The sequence below is a fragment of the Hemiscyllium ocellatum genome, chromosome 28, assembly GCF_020745735.1.
Source record: "Hemiscyllium ocellatum isolate sHemOce1 chromosome 28, sHemOce1.pat.X.cur, whole genome shotgun sequence".
NCBI classification, from domain to species: Eukaryota; Metazoa; Chordata; class Chondrichthyes; order Orectolobiformes; family Hemiscylliidae; genus Hemiscyllium; species Hemiscyllium ocellatum.
Window position 1 is genome coordinate 7,746,329 of NC_083428.1, and position 15,659 is coordinate 7,761,987.

The 15,659-nt window shown below is 43.0% G+C and overlaps 1 protein-coding gene across 1 annotated transcript in view; it reads right to left on the reverse strand.

Annotated features, from left to right (window-relative positions):
- LOC132829094 (insulin receptor-like) overlaps positions 1 to 15,659 on the reverse strand; it is a 262,793-nt gene that overhangs the window by 245,194 nt on the left and 1,940 nt on the right. The gene's annotated exons all lie outside the window — the stretch shown is intronic.

The following is a 15,659-nucleotide window of genomic DNA, read 5'->3' on the forward strand; positions in this document are numbered from 1 at the left end:
CTTGTTGGGTCTACGGGTAGTTGATAAAATTAAAAGTCTCTCATCCCTGCATTAAGAATTCTGTGGCCAGCCATTGTGGTGCACAGAAACCCATCTCTGACCTGGGCAAACCAGAAAAGTTGCAAAATCATTCTGCAAACCAGTATCAAATCTTAAACCAGTGGTGGGATTCTGATTAAAAGGTCACAGACCTGAAACAATAACTCGGTTTTGCCCCGCACAGATATACTATTGCCAGCACTTTCTGTTTTTGTTTTGAATCTTAACTCATTCCAAGGTTAGAGAACGACAGGTAGTAATGGGCCTTCATTTGACTGGAACAGCTGTGCATGCATTGAATGAGATCAGCCTCCAGTTACTACCACATTCCCAATCAAAACCCCCTCCTCTCCCCAAGCAACCCACATACCCTTCCCCACAATCGCATTTCAGTGAGAGGTCAATAGTTGGGGTAGAAGTAATGAAAGGGGAAACAGACACCAAATGTTGATAAAAATAGCGGCAGTCTACACCCACTCCCTGTGCAGAAGGAAAAAAGTGCAAAATTGATTACAACTTCTGAATCAATCCCTCCATTTTCCTTTTTGTTTATTTTGTTCACAGAACATGGGCATCACTAACCCTATCACAGGCCAATATGTACTGCACATCCCTAATTGCCCAGAGGGCTAAAAGCCAACCATGGTTTCCAAACCAAAAAGGAATACCCAATCATGAAGTTCACAAGCAAGGCTTCAACAACTGAACTACAGCATTGGCAAAAACAACAAACTCAAGAAAAGGCAATTACCAAAGTCCTGCCTCTAACAGATAATTCCAGTGGTCATTTTGCAAGGGAAGGGAGGAATGTGCTATACTGCTGAGGCCCCTGTCTCAAAAGGTTTACACAGCGTGCATCCATCCAATTCTGTAGTGTTTACTATGCACTGACAAAAGATATCAATTGTCAACGCAGCTGAAAGTGGCTGTTCCTTGACAGCATCTTCAGCCTCAACAGGAGCAAGCAACTCAACTAAAGTCTGCAACTAGCAGAGTTGGACAAGGTCCAGTTCCATTTCTTTGCACCTACTTTGGTAATCTTGTGCAGTGAGCCACATGATGCACGAGTCAAAATGAAATGCTACTGAGCTTCCACAATGAGTCAGCTCCTAAAGGCAACATGCTGTACCGATCCACTGAAAAGACAGGGTGCATAGTCCAATTCATGATGTTCATTGGCCCTTGGGTTGTACAAGAGGGAATTAAATAAACAGTTTAAGGTTCAGATCACTATCCAGCTGGCAAATCTGGGAATGTGGACAGAATCGAGGATTTAACGTAATGACTATCACTCTTGAATTCCCTGCTGGCAACCAACTCACATATTGGTCAAATGCCACAACTACTTGTATTCATTTAGTGTTTTTAACATAATAAAGTGCCCCAAGGTGTTTCACAGGAGCATGAAATCAGACAACAAAAAAAATGGCAACATGCCTAAATGCATCAGGTTTTGTCAGAGTGGGATTTAGTGTGCACCTTAAGAGGAGACATTTGGTAACAGAGAATGTACAGGAGGGAGGGAGCGGGTCGGGGGAAGGGGGGAGAGAATGGGAGAGAGAATGAGGGGAGGGGAGGGTAGAGAGGGAGAGAATGAGAGGGGGAAGAGAGAGAACTAGGGATGGTAGCAAAGGAAGGGGAGGGGAATGGGTAGAGCGAGGGGAAGGGGGAGGGAGAAATGAAAAAGAAAGGGAGGGGGAAAAAAAAGAGGATAAGAACAGTTTGCCTCCTCCCTCACAGCTTTGCAACACCTCAGGTCTTGCTCTCTCAGATAGGTCATGACAACTCTCAAGTACACGAAAGGGTCACAGTGGAAAAAAATTTGGGATGCACCAACCTCTTGCCTCAATGGAGGGCAGCCTTTTAAAAGGTTTTATGAAATGGCACCTATCCAAGTAGGCAGGCCCTTCAAAGAGGAAAACTAACAAGAAAAAGGAAGGGAAAATGGCAATAAAATACACTAATGCACTTCATCCAAAACAGAGTGAGAATCTATTCCAACTGCAATGCTTATGGCTCTTCCATCGTAGCAGTGCTTAAGGGATAAGACGATGACTAGAAGCAGCTGTTGGTTTGGTGCCATTTGCAGTGGCTGGATCAAAACAATTAATCCAGCATCATGATTGAATTGGACATTTCTGCGCTTTAACAGCATAAAACTTGTTTTAAAAGTCCATAGAGAACAACAGGCAAATTTTTGCAGAGTGATGTCAAGCACCACTACAGAATCTTGCTAGCCTCTCTCCTTTACCCCAATAATACATGCGCAGCAACAAAGAGCAATGATTTCTAAAACCTTAACAAAAATAAACACAAGGCAAAGAAATTTTCTTTACACTGAGTGCTCATGAGCAGAAACACTGCTACCTCACCTTCACAGGCAGTCCTTTGTTGTGACGCCCAGAATGGGCTGAACACACCAATGCTACATTCACACACCCGGACATGGGTGGTGTTTGGCAAAGGATGAGTGGGAGACCTGGATTTTCACACAATGTTTGCACACTTGGCTAACATCTGGGCCCAGAGACCCTCAAGGTGGTGTCACCTTTGCAGGTGCTTCTTCGTCCATTTTATTTTGAGGTTGGTGGTAGTCTGGGGTAGGGGATTCCCACAAGTTGGTAGGCAGGTTATCATCTTTTTCAGGGAGTCTATGCAGATATGCTTGGAAGAGGATCTCTGCCCATCTTGTAATGGGAGTCAGTTGGCTGGATTGCAGCGCAGAGTAATGCTAATAGCTTGGGTACAATACCCACACTGGTTGAGGTCATCACGAAGGACCCTCTGTTTCAACCACTTCCCTCGCCTGTGGTGTGGTGACCCTCAGGTTAAAATACCACTAGTTGTATCTCTGTCTCTAATGAGGGAGTAGCCCTACGGTCATAGGATTCTGGTGACTTTACCTTTACCTTTTAATCACTCGCTGTGATGAAGCTCAGTGCAGAGAGCTTCTCATGGGAGTCTTCTGTCATACACACAAACAACTGAGCCCACCAAAGCAATTGATTTACCATAACTGATGCCCCAGTGCTAGAAGGCTGGTGGAAGTATAGACAAATTCAAAATGAATTATTTTTTTCCATTCAATGGATATCGGTGTCACTGGCCAGACCCAAATTTATTATCCATCCCTAATTACCCACGCTTGACGCTGTTAAGAGTCAAACACGTTGCTATGGGTCCAGAGTCATATGTAGGCCAGACCAAGTGAGACCAGCAGATTTCCTCGCCACTGGCGAGGTGATGAACCAGAGCCCAATGAGGGCGGGAAACTAGATGCCAGCTTGTCTCTTGTACTGAACTTTTATTTCGGTAATGCTGGACATTTTATTTCTCTATTGCCTAAGCTCTTGTAACTAAAGAAGCTTTCCTAAGTACTTTTGTATCTAAGTCTGCCCTGTAATTGGCAATGTATAAATCTCTTACTGTACTCATTGAGTATATGCGACAATAAAGGTATTCTATTATAAACAACATTAAAAACCAGCTGTTTTTTCCCGACAATTAGACTTTTATTCTGGAATATTATCAAATTAAAATTCCACAATGAATTTAGGATTAGAACCTGGGTACACAGAACTTTACTTGGGTGTGGGGATTAATATTCTAGTGATAACCACTATGTCCTTGAAAGAAATAAACTTACAGTGCTATAAAGGACAGAGCAAGGCAATGGGCTGAACTACTTTTCTACAGAGAGCCAACATGGACTTAATGGACCAAAAGGTCTCCTCCTGTGCCATTATGATTAGACTCTTTGATAAACAGCACATTAATGGCTAGGGTAATACCACATAAGCCATTAAGCACCAATAAATAATCAAATACCCTGTGACACAAACACAGAATGTAGTAACAGCAAGAGATCCAAATTACCCAAAAAATATTAATATAGAGCCACTGCCAATTTAACTTTCCTTTCCACAACTTGACATTCATATCTACATCAACATTAACTAAATTCCCTGACTTAAACCTCCAGGGCTGATGAAATATATCCTGCAAATGACTAGCAGCACAGATTTCAAAGTCAATAATTACTTTGTCAGACACTACAATGCCCAGAAAAGTTCAGAAAAAATTTCCTTCTCTCCCAGCTTTTAAAATGGCTGATTGCATTTAAGTCTTCATTGGACAGGCAAATAGACGTACATGGAATAGTGTAGGTGGGATGGGCTTCAGGGCCGTGCAACATCGAGGGCCGAAGGGCCTGTACTGCGCTGTAATGTTCTATAAAAGACAACAATGGCAGATTTAAAAGACCACATGCATCAGAATGTTGGAGGTGCACCTTAAAATATTCGTCCACACAGAATATGCTGTCCTTCAGAGACAGTTTTTCATTCCTTTCTTATTTTGCTTAAGTCCATTTTTCTATTCACAATGATAAAACTAAAAAGTGTCAAATTTTCAGCTTAAGCTATGGTTCGGGGGATAGCACTCTTTCCTCAGAGACAGACACGCCTGGGACCTGAGCATGTAACCCACACTGACACTCGGTCTTAGTACAGAAGGACCACCGAACTCTCGAGTGTTGGCTTTCAGCTAAGATGTGAAAATGCGAACGTAAATCATCTCGCAACATCCTTTTAAGGAAGAGCATTGCCAATGCCAGTGTCCTCTCCGATAGATTAACGTGGTCACAATCATGTGCTGTTCGCGGGAGCTTGCCATGTACAAACTGGTGGCTACATTTCCTACATTATAACAGTGACTATATTTCAAATGTGCATCATCAGCAATAAAACACTTTGAGACAGCCAGTGGATGTGAAAGGTGTCATATAAATGAAAAATGTTTTCTTTTTCACTGCCTTCTTGGTGGCACAGGGGAAGCAGAGATACTGAGTGTGGAGAGGGAGTAGAATTGGCAAAGATTCACATTGGGGGGATAGAGACACAGATAGATAAAGGGGGATGGGGGAGAGAGACAGGCGGGGAGGGGGAGGCGGGGAGGGGGAGGCGGAGGCGGGGGAGGGAGAGAGACAGAGGGGGACGGGGGAGGGGGAGAGAGACAGAGGGGGAGAGAGAGACACAGAAAGGGGGGGGAGAGAGAGAGAGGGGGGAGAGAGAGAGGGGGGGAGAGGGGGAGAGAGAGAGACAGAGGGGGAGAGAGAGAGACAGAGGGGGGGGAGAGAGAGAGAGAGAGACAGAGGGGGGGAGAGAGAGAGAGAGACAGGGGGGGGGAGAGAGAGAGAGAGACGGGGGGGGAGAGAGAGAGAGAGACAGAGGGGGGGAGAGAGAGAGAGACAGGGGGGGGGAGAGAGAGAGAGAGACAGGGGGGGGGAGAGAGAGAGAGAGAGACAGAGGGGGGGAGAGAGAGAGAGAGAGAGACAGAGGGGGGGAGAGAGAGAGAGAGAGAGACACAGAGTGGGGGGAGAGAGAGAGAGACGGGGGGGAGAGAGAGAGGCAGAGAGAGAGAGAGAGAGAGAGGCAGAGAGAGAGAGAGAGAGAGAGAGAGAGAGAGAGAGAGAGAGACAGAGACAGAGAGAGGCAGAGATGGCAATAGAGTTAGTTGATTGTCACACACTTTCTGGTGGGAGTTGATCTTACAATGCAGGCAAAACGCTTGATGGGGAGAAGTACATATCAAAATTATGTAAATTCAAGGGTGGAGGTGAAGATTCAACACCCAGTGAATGGGAGTCCACCAACAATTATGGACAAAGTTAAAAAATCATACAACGTCAGGTTATAGTCCAACAGGTTTATTTGGAAGCACTAGCTTTTAGAGCACTGCTCCTTCATCAGCTACCTGGGATTGTGTGAATTTTAACTTTGTCCACTTCAATCCAACACTGGCTCCTCCACATCATGGCTACCAACAATTATGGCGACTGCAAAATAGGAAACAGGAGTCTGCCAAATCCAAGCTGAAATTTCACAAGACTATGGTTGACCAAGGTAAATGGTGGATTTGTGGTAATACAGCTGAAAATGTGTTGCTGGAAAAGCGCAGCAGGTCAGGCAGCATCCAAGGAACAGGAAATTCGATGTTTCAGGCTAAGCCCTTCAACAGGAATGTGATTTGTGGTAATGTCACTGCATGAGCAATTCAGGACCATAGGCCAATGATTGAAGTTTTAATCTCTCTATAGCAGATGATGAAATTTGAATTTGATAAACCTTGGAATTAAAAGTTAGTCAAATGGTGATCATGTAACTATTCTGACTATCTCAAACACCCATCTGGTTCACTAACATCTTTGAGTGAAGGAAGCGGTCATCCTTACCCAGGTCTGGCACACATACCTATAGCAACGTAGTTAACTCTTAGTTGCTCCCTGGGCAATTAGGGATGAACAATAAATATTGGTCTAGCCAGCAACGCAAGCATCTTATATAGGAGTAAACAAAAAAATAGAGCAGGCTGACAGGCAATTCAATCAAGGTGTTTAAAAACATTACAAGGTTGGAGACAGTGAAGAGAGAGAAACTGTTTAAAATAGCTAAAGAGCTGACAACCAGAAACTGCAGAATTAAAGTGCTTGGCAAAAGAACAAAGGCAGCCTGAGAAAAAATATGTTTTAATGCAGCACATAATTAGGATTTGCACTGTGCACTGTAATAGGATGGTGCACATAGATTCAATAGTAACCTTCAAAAGGGAACTGGATAAATGCCTGACATAGGAATAAATTGCTAAGACAGCACAAGAAAATGAAGTTAGAGACCGAGATAGCTCTTTAAAAAGGGGCAGCACAGACAGAACAGGCCAAATGGTCTGCTACAGTGCTATAATGTTCAAAGTTCAAGAGTTCCATAGTTACAAGGTTAGATTAGATTACTTACAGTGTGGAAACAGGCCCTTTGGCCCAACAAGTCCACACCGACCCGCCGAAGCGCAACCCACCCCTACCCCTACATTTACCCCTTACCTAACACTACGGGCAATTTAGCATGGCCAATTCACCTGACCCGCACATCTTTGGACTGTGGGAGGAAACCCACGCAGACACGGAGAGAATGTGCAAACTCCACACAGAATTGAACCCGGGTCTCAGGCGCTGTGAGACAGCAGTGCTAACCACTGTGCCACCGTGCCGTCGTTTTGAGAAATCAAACCATAAGGTTGACAAAAACAAGCATGAGGATTTCTACAATGGTGCAGAAAGAATATCAGAGACACGGGGAACAGAACATAAACATATTGGTTTAAGCGCAATTCCTTTTGTCTGTCACTGTGCCGCCCACGGTGTAGGGAAAGATGAAATTAGAGTAAATGAAGATGCTATGTGGCTTAATTTCAATACAAGGGGTGGAGCAGAAACACACAGCAACAATTTGGTCTAGTGATGACTATAGGGAAAATAGAGGAAAAAAGGACAATGAATACTGGGAAACTGTGAAAGAAGAAAATTTTGTATTAGAACTATTATTCAATATATATTAGAAAAGAATTTGTATCTAGAAGTTTAAGATACCATGCAGTTTCAAAACAGAAAAACATTGCAAAAATCATAATATTTTTGTAAGTGCAAATATCACCAGTATCGTTCTAATCCAGCTTTTACTGATGGTCTGCAGTGACTTCATTCCTGAACGCCCTTGCCTTAAGCTCAAAGTATAAATTTTAAAGTCAAGACAGCAGGGAACCCAGACAGATGATAAATATATTCATGTCCCAGCAGATTTCTGACCAGCCCTGTGCAGAGACTGATATTTAAAACATTTTCTCCACAGTGAGGGAAGGTGAATAAATTTTATCAGAGAGAAGTCAGGAGAATTTTGGGCGACAGCACAAATCTCACCAACCCCACACATGGGTGGAAAAAAAATCTTTTCAAACCTGCACAGTCTGTTCAGCATTCTGAGAATCCACCTTCTCTCAGGTCCCTCCTTCTTCTGCAGTACGTTTAGAGTTAGATAAATGGACCTTTATTATACTAAAGAATTCAGTAACAGCCTGTACTCTTTATATGCTGGATTTTCCCTCCCCCCAATGCAGCAAGGAAACAGGCACTTTGGTCCAACCAGAGTGTTTGGGCTGACCATAAGCCCAAACAAACATAATAAAAAAGACACAAACTGGTCCCCCTGGTTGCGCTTGGCCTATATTCCTCCAAACATTTCTTATTGACGTACTTATCAAAATACCTTCTAAATGTCGCATCTGTACCATTTTCCATCACTTTCTGTGGCAGTTCATTCCACTGTGTAAAACAAATTGCCCCTCATGTTTTTTTAAATCTTTCTCATCTCTCCTTTAAAATATACCCTCTGGTCTTGAAATCCCACACCCTAGCGTAAAAACACTTCATCTGCTTCTCTCCAGGAGGCTTCCTTTGGGCTCTCCCACTATGACAGCTCTCCCAGAAACAGTGCTTCCCAAAACTCTGTCCAATGTGACCCCATTTTCGACGCTTGAAAATTGATATGAAGCCTCCAGATGAGGGACCAAGAGAGCAGGTCCCTGTTGGATTGGAAACACAGCTGTCACAATTCGGTCAAAGGTCCACAGCCATGACTGCTAGCTCAGAACGCGTGACTCCAATCTTCAGCCTACAACACCACTTGGGGTCCTGACACAGTTTGGGAAGACCTGCGCTAAAGCCTTTGAAACTTGCTACATCTCTCCTCATCTTCCAAAAAAAACTTCCCATTTCCCGAGTCATACGTCCCTCCAATTCAGGGCTGTTAAGCATCTCAATTTTAATCATGTCATCATTGGTGGCTATATCTTCAACTGCTGTGATCCTAAGCTCCAGATTCCTTTCCTGCACCTCCCTGCCTTTGCCATGCCAGCCTCCTTCAGGTAGTCCTTTAGGTCCTCCTCTTTGACAAAACTTTTGATCATCTGACCTATCGTGTCCTTACATGACCTGTTGTCTTTTTTTTTGTTAGTGCTCCCATGAAGTGCTCTTTGGGATGTTTTATTACATTAAAGAAACTGTACAAATAAATTGTTGCTGAAAAGAGATGCATGCTATTGAAGGTTTTCATCTAGCATTACCTGGACAAATGCTAGAATACCAAATTTCAAATGCGAACAGTAATTAATATGACAGGAGAAAAGACGTTGATTGGTCAACAAGCTGATTCTGATTGGCTGTGTGGCCATGAAGTAAGCTGTTATAAGAGGCAGAGTGCTGGCCATACTCAGCCAGCCTGAACTTGGAAAACCCCAAAACAAAACACCTGTTAAATGTGCTGCCGTGATTTGGCACCCGTTAATGAACGATCCCAAGCGCACTAATAGCTACACTAACAACAAGTTTAAGATAATCAGTCGAGTTTGTAACTTGGCTCAATTTACACTTGCTAGAAGTAACATACCATATATGCAGGAACCAGTCTCCTGCAAATAAAAAGAATATGTTCAAGCCTTGCTCATTTTGGGAAAACAAAGAGCCTATTGCTCCTTTTCTCCTTCTTGCTTTCTCCATGGCAACACCTCGATCAAACAGAGTGGGCTCGCCAAAAACCTTTCTCCTGTAGAATAAGTTTTTGAGACTGCTTGAAATTTGGCGGTCTTGCATTCGCTCTAATGAATGCAAGACAAAAATATTTGGCAACACACTTCTCTTTTCACCAATATTCAACTTCTGTGTTGCCAAGTGACTGTAGGGTATTGTCAAGGACATTAACTTCACTTAAAGGAACTGTAATCTTGTACCCTCGCTACTAAGAGAAGCGACACAAGCAGGATCACCACCATCACCATATTCTCCTGCTAGCCACACATCACCCTGACTTGGCAAATAATGTCCATCATTCCTTCATCGTCACTAGGTTAGTGCATCCGCCATTAAGTGCGGGCACAATTGCACCACAAGATGTACTTTCTCAAACTAACACTGCCTCATTACAGAGAAAAGCAGACTTTTAAAAATTCATCCTTATACAATAACAACCTGATGGATGAAAATCAGTTTTTTTTTCATTTCTCTGCAGATTTGGAAGACAATTTGCATTTGTATAGTGCCTTAAACATAGCAAAATTCTTCAACGCATTTTACACAGTAACCCAATGGTCATAAAAATACATGCATGTATGGAGCAAGCAATATTCCTGCTAAGCTTTACGCATGCAGCAGGCTGGAAGGTACCATGCAAAATACTGCACAGCTGCACAAAACAATTTGTAGTTAAAGAACTGAAAAATATTGATCTCATACAACGATATTTTAAGAGGAACAAAGATTGTGACATCTGGTATAGCACCACTGAACAGGAAATGTTGGCATAGCAATTCATAATGGTAAATGTTGACACAAAAAAAAAGAAAAAAAGTGTGCAGATAGGAACTGTGCTCACAGCACAAGAGTTGTAAAAATCTAGGGTTGTTTTCAATTAACAATAGCATTTACATTCCATAAACTGTTTTGCACAGGAGCTCCAGAAAGAGTGGAAAGAGAAATGTGGGGGAGAGACAGTCCTAAGAGTCCCTGATCGCTAAATACTTGCCCCTCACTTTCATGGAAAGCCAACAGATAGTCAAGATTAGACTTAGTTACATTAGATGCAAAGAATGAGTTTTTAGTGCAAACAAAATGCTCCTCAGTGAGAGGAGTGGAAAGAAAGAGAGAGATAAGGGAATAAACAAAGAAAGGAGAGATAGAGGGGAGGGGGAAATGAGGGGAGAGAGAGAGAGAGTGGCAGGGGGAGAGAGAGAGAGAGAGAAGCGGGTTGTGGGAGACGGAGAGGAGAGGGGGTTGGGGGGAGAGAGAGACACACACAGAGACAGAAAGATAAAGAGAGAGACAGACACACAGAGAAAGACGCGCGGACTGTGGGAGAAACAGAGAGGAGAGGTGGCGGGTGTGAGAGAGAGAGAGAGAGAGAGACACACACACACAGACACACACACACAGAGAGAGACAGAGAGAGAGAGAGACACACACACACACAGAGAGAGAGAGAGAGAGAGAGAGAGACAGAGGAGAAAAAAGGGAGAGAACGAAAAACTAAAAAAAAATGCTGAAGGGAAAGACTTGACTGGCAGCCAATTTTAACACTTTAGCACTTTCCATCCAATTTCTCCCATATCTGCAAGACTGAGCCACCTAATTCCTGATCAACTATCTTAAAAAAAACAAAGCACTATTACATATTTGTATCCTCGCCAGTGAAAATTTAACTCTTGAGCATCATTTCTAATTTCTGCCAACGATGCAGTTCCCAACACAGCAATGCAATAAATGAAGGGTTGAGATTTCCCAACAAATGATCTGGCAAGGATGTACATTCGATAAGTCTCAATGAGTATTATGGCATGTAGGAGAAAGTGAGGACTGCAGATGCTGGAGATTAGAGCTGAAAATGTATTGCTGGAAAAGCGCAGCAGGTCAGGCAGCATCCAAGGAAGAGGAGAATCGACGTTTCGGGCATGAGCCCTCCTTCAGGAATGGGGAAAGTGTGCCAAGCAGGCGAAGATAAAAGGTAGGGAAGGAGGGACTTGGGAATGCGATAGGTGGAAGGAGGTTAAGGTGAGGGTGATAGGCCGGAGTGGGGGTGGGGACGGAGAGGTCAGGAAGAAGATTGCAGGTTAGGAGGGCGGTGCTGCGTTCGAGGGTTGGGACTGAGACAAGGTGGGGGGAGGGGAAATGCAGAAACTGGAGAAATCTGAGTTCATCCCTTGTGGTTGGAGGTTCCTAGGCAGAAGATGAGGCGCTCTTCCTCCAGCCGCCGTGGTATTATGATCTGGCAATGGAGGAGTCCAAGGACATGCATGTCCTTGGTGGAGTAGGAGGAGGAGTTGAAGTGTTGAGCCTCGGGCTGATTGGGTTGGTTGGTCCGGGTGTCCCAAAGGTGTTCTCTGAAACGTTCTGCAAGTAGGCGGCCTGTCTCCCCAATATAGAGGAGGACACATCAGGTGCAGCAGATGCAGCAAATGATGTGCGTGGAGGTGCAGGTGAATTTGTGGCGGATATGGAAGGATCCCTTGGGGATCTTGGAGGGAAGTAAAGGGGGAGGTGTGGGCATAGCCACATGCTCCAACTAACAATCTTTTGAAGATTTGTTTTAAACTCTGACAGCACACTGCCGAATTTGGTACAATTGTAATATAAAGATCACCTGGATCACATCACAAAGTGTGCACATGAAAGAATGACTTGCATTTATACAGCAACTGAAGATTTTGCATCTGCCCCGAACATGTAAAGCACTCCACACACAATGAATCATTCTGAAATGCCACAATTCTAATATTTATGAAATGTAAAAGCTATTTGCATACTCTGAGATACCACAAACTGCAAAAATTTGAAGGATCACCTGATTTGCAGTGACATCCGTAGTAGACCCGAACCATAGCAGGTCACTGACTGTGCTTGCTTTTTTCGAAAGTGTGATGGGAATATTGAAGCATTCACTTAACAGGCAAATTGAGCCTCTATTTAAACTGGTCAATTCAGAGAATATGAGAACTTTAACAAGTGTGTGCTTGAGGAGAAAGAGGAATACTAGAGGGATAGTAAAAAGCAAGCAAGTGCCAGGAATCAAGACAACTACATAGGTGGAGTATAAAGGCCAACACATACAAGTTAGGTCAAGCAGCATGCTTTCCCATTTCAGGACATAGCTTCAGACATAGCAAAAGCCTGAAATGTCAATTTTCCTGCCCCTAGGATGCTGCCTGACCTGATATGGGCCAAATACTGGCAAATGGGACTAAACTGCCTTAGGATATTTGGTCAGCATGGACAAGTTGGACCAGAAGGTCTGTTTCCGTGTTGTACATCTCTTTGAGTCTATCTGTCTGGAAGAGTGGAGAATGAAGAATTTTGGCAACATATCTCTCTCAGCGATATTAAAGTTCTGTACGGCCGAGTGAGTGTTTAAATTGTTTTGTTAAAATGTGTTATCAGGTGTGAAACCACAATTTTCTGAATTAGAGACAACAGTGTATCCCTTTAAACTGCCTTCAAAACATCCAAGATTTGGTTTAAAGTCCATTACAATTGCTGACCAGTGTTTTTATTAACTATGTTTTTATGCACAAATAGGAGTGCTCCTTATAGCAAATATACAACCAGTTGGTAACAAAACACTTATGACTAGGTTCAAAGCCCACTCTTATCACTTGAGCATATGACGAAGGCTTGATACTTCATGACAATACTGAGGGAGTGTTGACTGTCTTTAGTTTAATAAGACGTCAAGATCAAGACTCTTCATGCAGGCAATTGAGGTACACATTGAATGCATTCATTATCTCAATATCCAGGCCAACATTCCTCCCTCAACATTTATAGAGAGGTTTACAGGAGTGTTTTAGAACACTCCAGAGCACATAAAACAATTTGCACACAGCAAGATATCACAAACAGCAATGAAACACTGAAGTACAGCCTTGCTGCAGTACACTGGAATCAGACAGATGACAGCTCCAGATACTTCGGCAAACAATTCAAGCTGACACGGCTGCAAAGTAGAGATGCCAGCTTCAACAGAGGCTCAGTCGGATCTCTCAGAGGTAGATGCAAACAATCCCCACACACTTTCCTAAGGACGTATGACCAAGTTTTACCAGAAGGGGTTCCCCATCCCGTACACAATGCGGAACAAAATGCTTATACAAAACAAAGAGGGTATTTCTCAAACTTTAATATGACTACTCCCAATTTGTTTTCTTCTCCCCTCTCAAAGTTGGGAGGACAGTTCTGTATCTTTTGAACATTGAAACATTTTCTACTAAGCCCAAATACATTAAATATATTTAACAATGGAATGGGAGGTGTAGAATACAGTCATAAACAGTTGTGGGTTTTCTTTTCATCTATTGCCTTTCAGCCACCAATTAAAATAGAGAGGGGACTGGTGGTAGGGGCAAGAGAGCCACTGTCTAACAGTAACAAGCATGGGCTGCAACTAACTGTTTCTCTTTCCCTCTCGACAAAATTGCTTCGCAAATCTACACCAAAGCTAGTGCTGAGAGGAACACATCATAAATTAATTTTGATTAACTCAACTTCAGGCACTTTTGGTTAGATTAGATTAGGTTAGATTCCCTATAGTGTGGAAACAGGCCCTTCGGCCCAACCAGTCCACATTGACCCTCCAAAATGTAACCCATCCAGACCCATTTCCTTCTGACTAATGCACCGAACACTATGGGCAATTTATAATGGCCAATTCACCTGACCTGCACATCTTTGGATTGTGGGAGGAAACCGGAGCACCCGGAGGAAACCCACGCAGACACGGGAAAAATGTGCAAACTCCACACACAGACATTCGCCCGATGCTGGAATCAAACCTGGGACCCTGGTGCTGTGAGGCAGCAGTGCTAACCACTATCACAGAAAAAGGTGAATAGGTGGGGAAGAAGGGGGCAGCAAAGGAGGCAGATGGAAAGAGATAATTAGAACAGCGACTTAGAAGTCACCGCTGGCCTGCACACTTACAAATTCCTTCTCGACAGATTCCCACTTCACTTCACCACACCACCCAAATCAAAACTAAAAAAAGATTAGTCTTGGTTAAAAAATGCTCAGCTCAGTCCAGTAACCCTGTTCACAGAAAAGTTACCGTCCTGAGGAGTTCCACCCAGTGTCTTGGCCCAGTAAAGAAAATCGATCATCTGGTCATTGCCATATTGTTGCTTGTGGGAGCTTGATGTGCACACACTGGCTGCCACTTATCCTACATGACAACAGTGACCGGACTTCAGAAAATTCTTCACAAACTGTAAGGCACAACTGGAGATGTCCAGCGACCGTGAAAAGCACTATACAAATGAAACTTCTTTTCTCCAGGACAAAACATGTGGACCCAGAGATCCAGTGAAACAGCACGTACACCTAAATTCTGACAGCAAGGTGACATTTATTATTAGAAACAAACCTGGGCAAGTTCCTGTACAGTGCTAGTCGAACCAAACATATCACTAACAATATTTTTTAAACCAAACAATCGAGTCGGCCAGGGTGGGGTGGGGAACTAAATAAAACAACTGATTTCAAAATTGGGTTTTAAAGGATTATCAAAAGTATTTGATAAACTCCATTTGATACACACTGTAGTTGTGAAAGTAACTCATATTATTGTAGAGCTTGCCTTAAGCAGCAAAGAATCATACATGGATGACAACATGGTAACTGTGGTTAGATCTGACTCTAATTTATACTTCCACAGGTGAAGATGTTCACCCACAAGAATAACACTGTCACCACATGATAAAAAGAACTCTTTAAAATGCACATTTCCATCTATAATGTCGGGACAACTTCACATTCTATAGTACTGCAGTCTCTAGAATAATGGGACACACTTCATAAGTAATACTTCTTCCCATGCAAGATATTTTAAAGAGACGAAATATTAGCAAGGGGCGGAGATAAATCACATCGCAACGTTTTTTTAAAAAAAGTAGGAATGGAAGCCTTTCTTAAAGTCACAGGCACAACTTTCACTAGATCCCAGTTTACAAAAACATTTTAATGATCCAACTTTTGACACAAACAACTACCACATAACCATGAATCAGTGAAATTCAACTTTATATTACATTAAATCCCAAAGCCTTGCATAACGTTTTGGGAATACCATCCTGTCCAATTTCAATGCACTGACTGAATAAATCAAATCTCCTTTTTATTCCACGGGATTTGCACCAGAATTTTGGGGATTCAAACAACTTGTAAAAAAATGGATCAGTGGTTATGTCCAGATTCA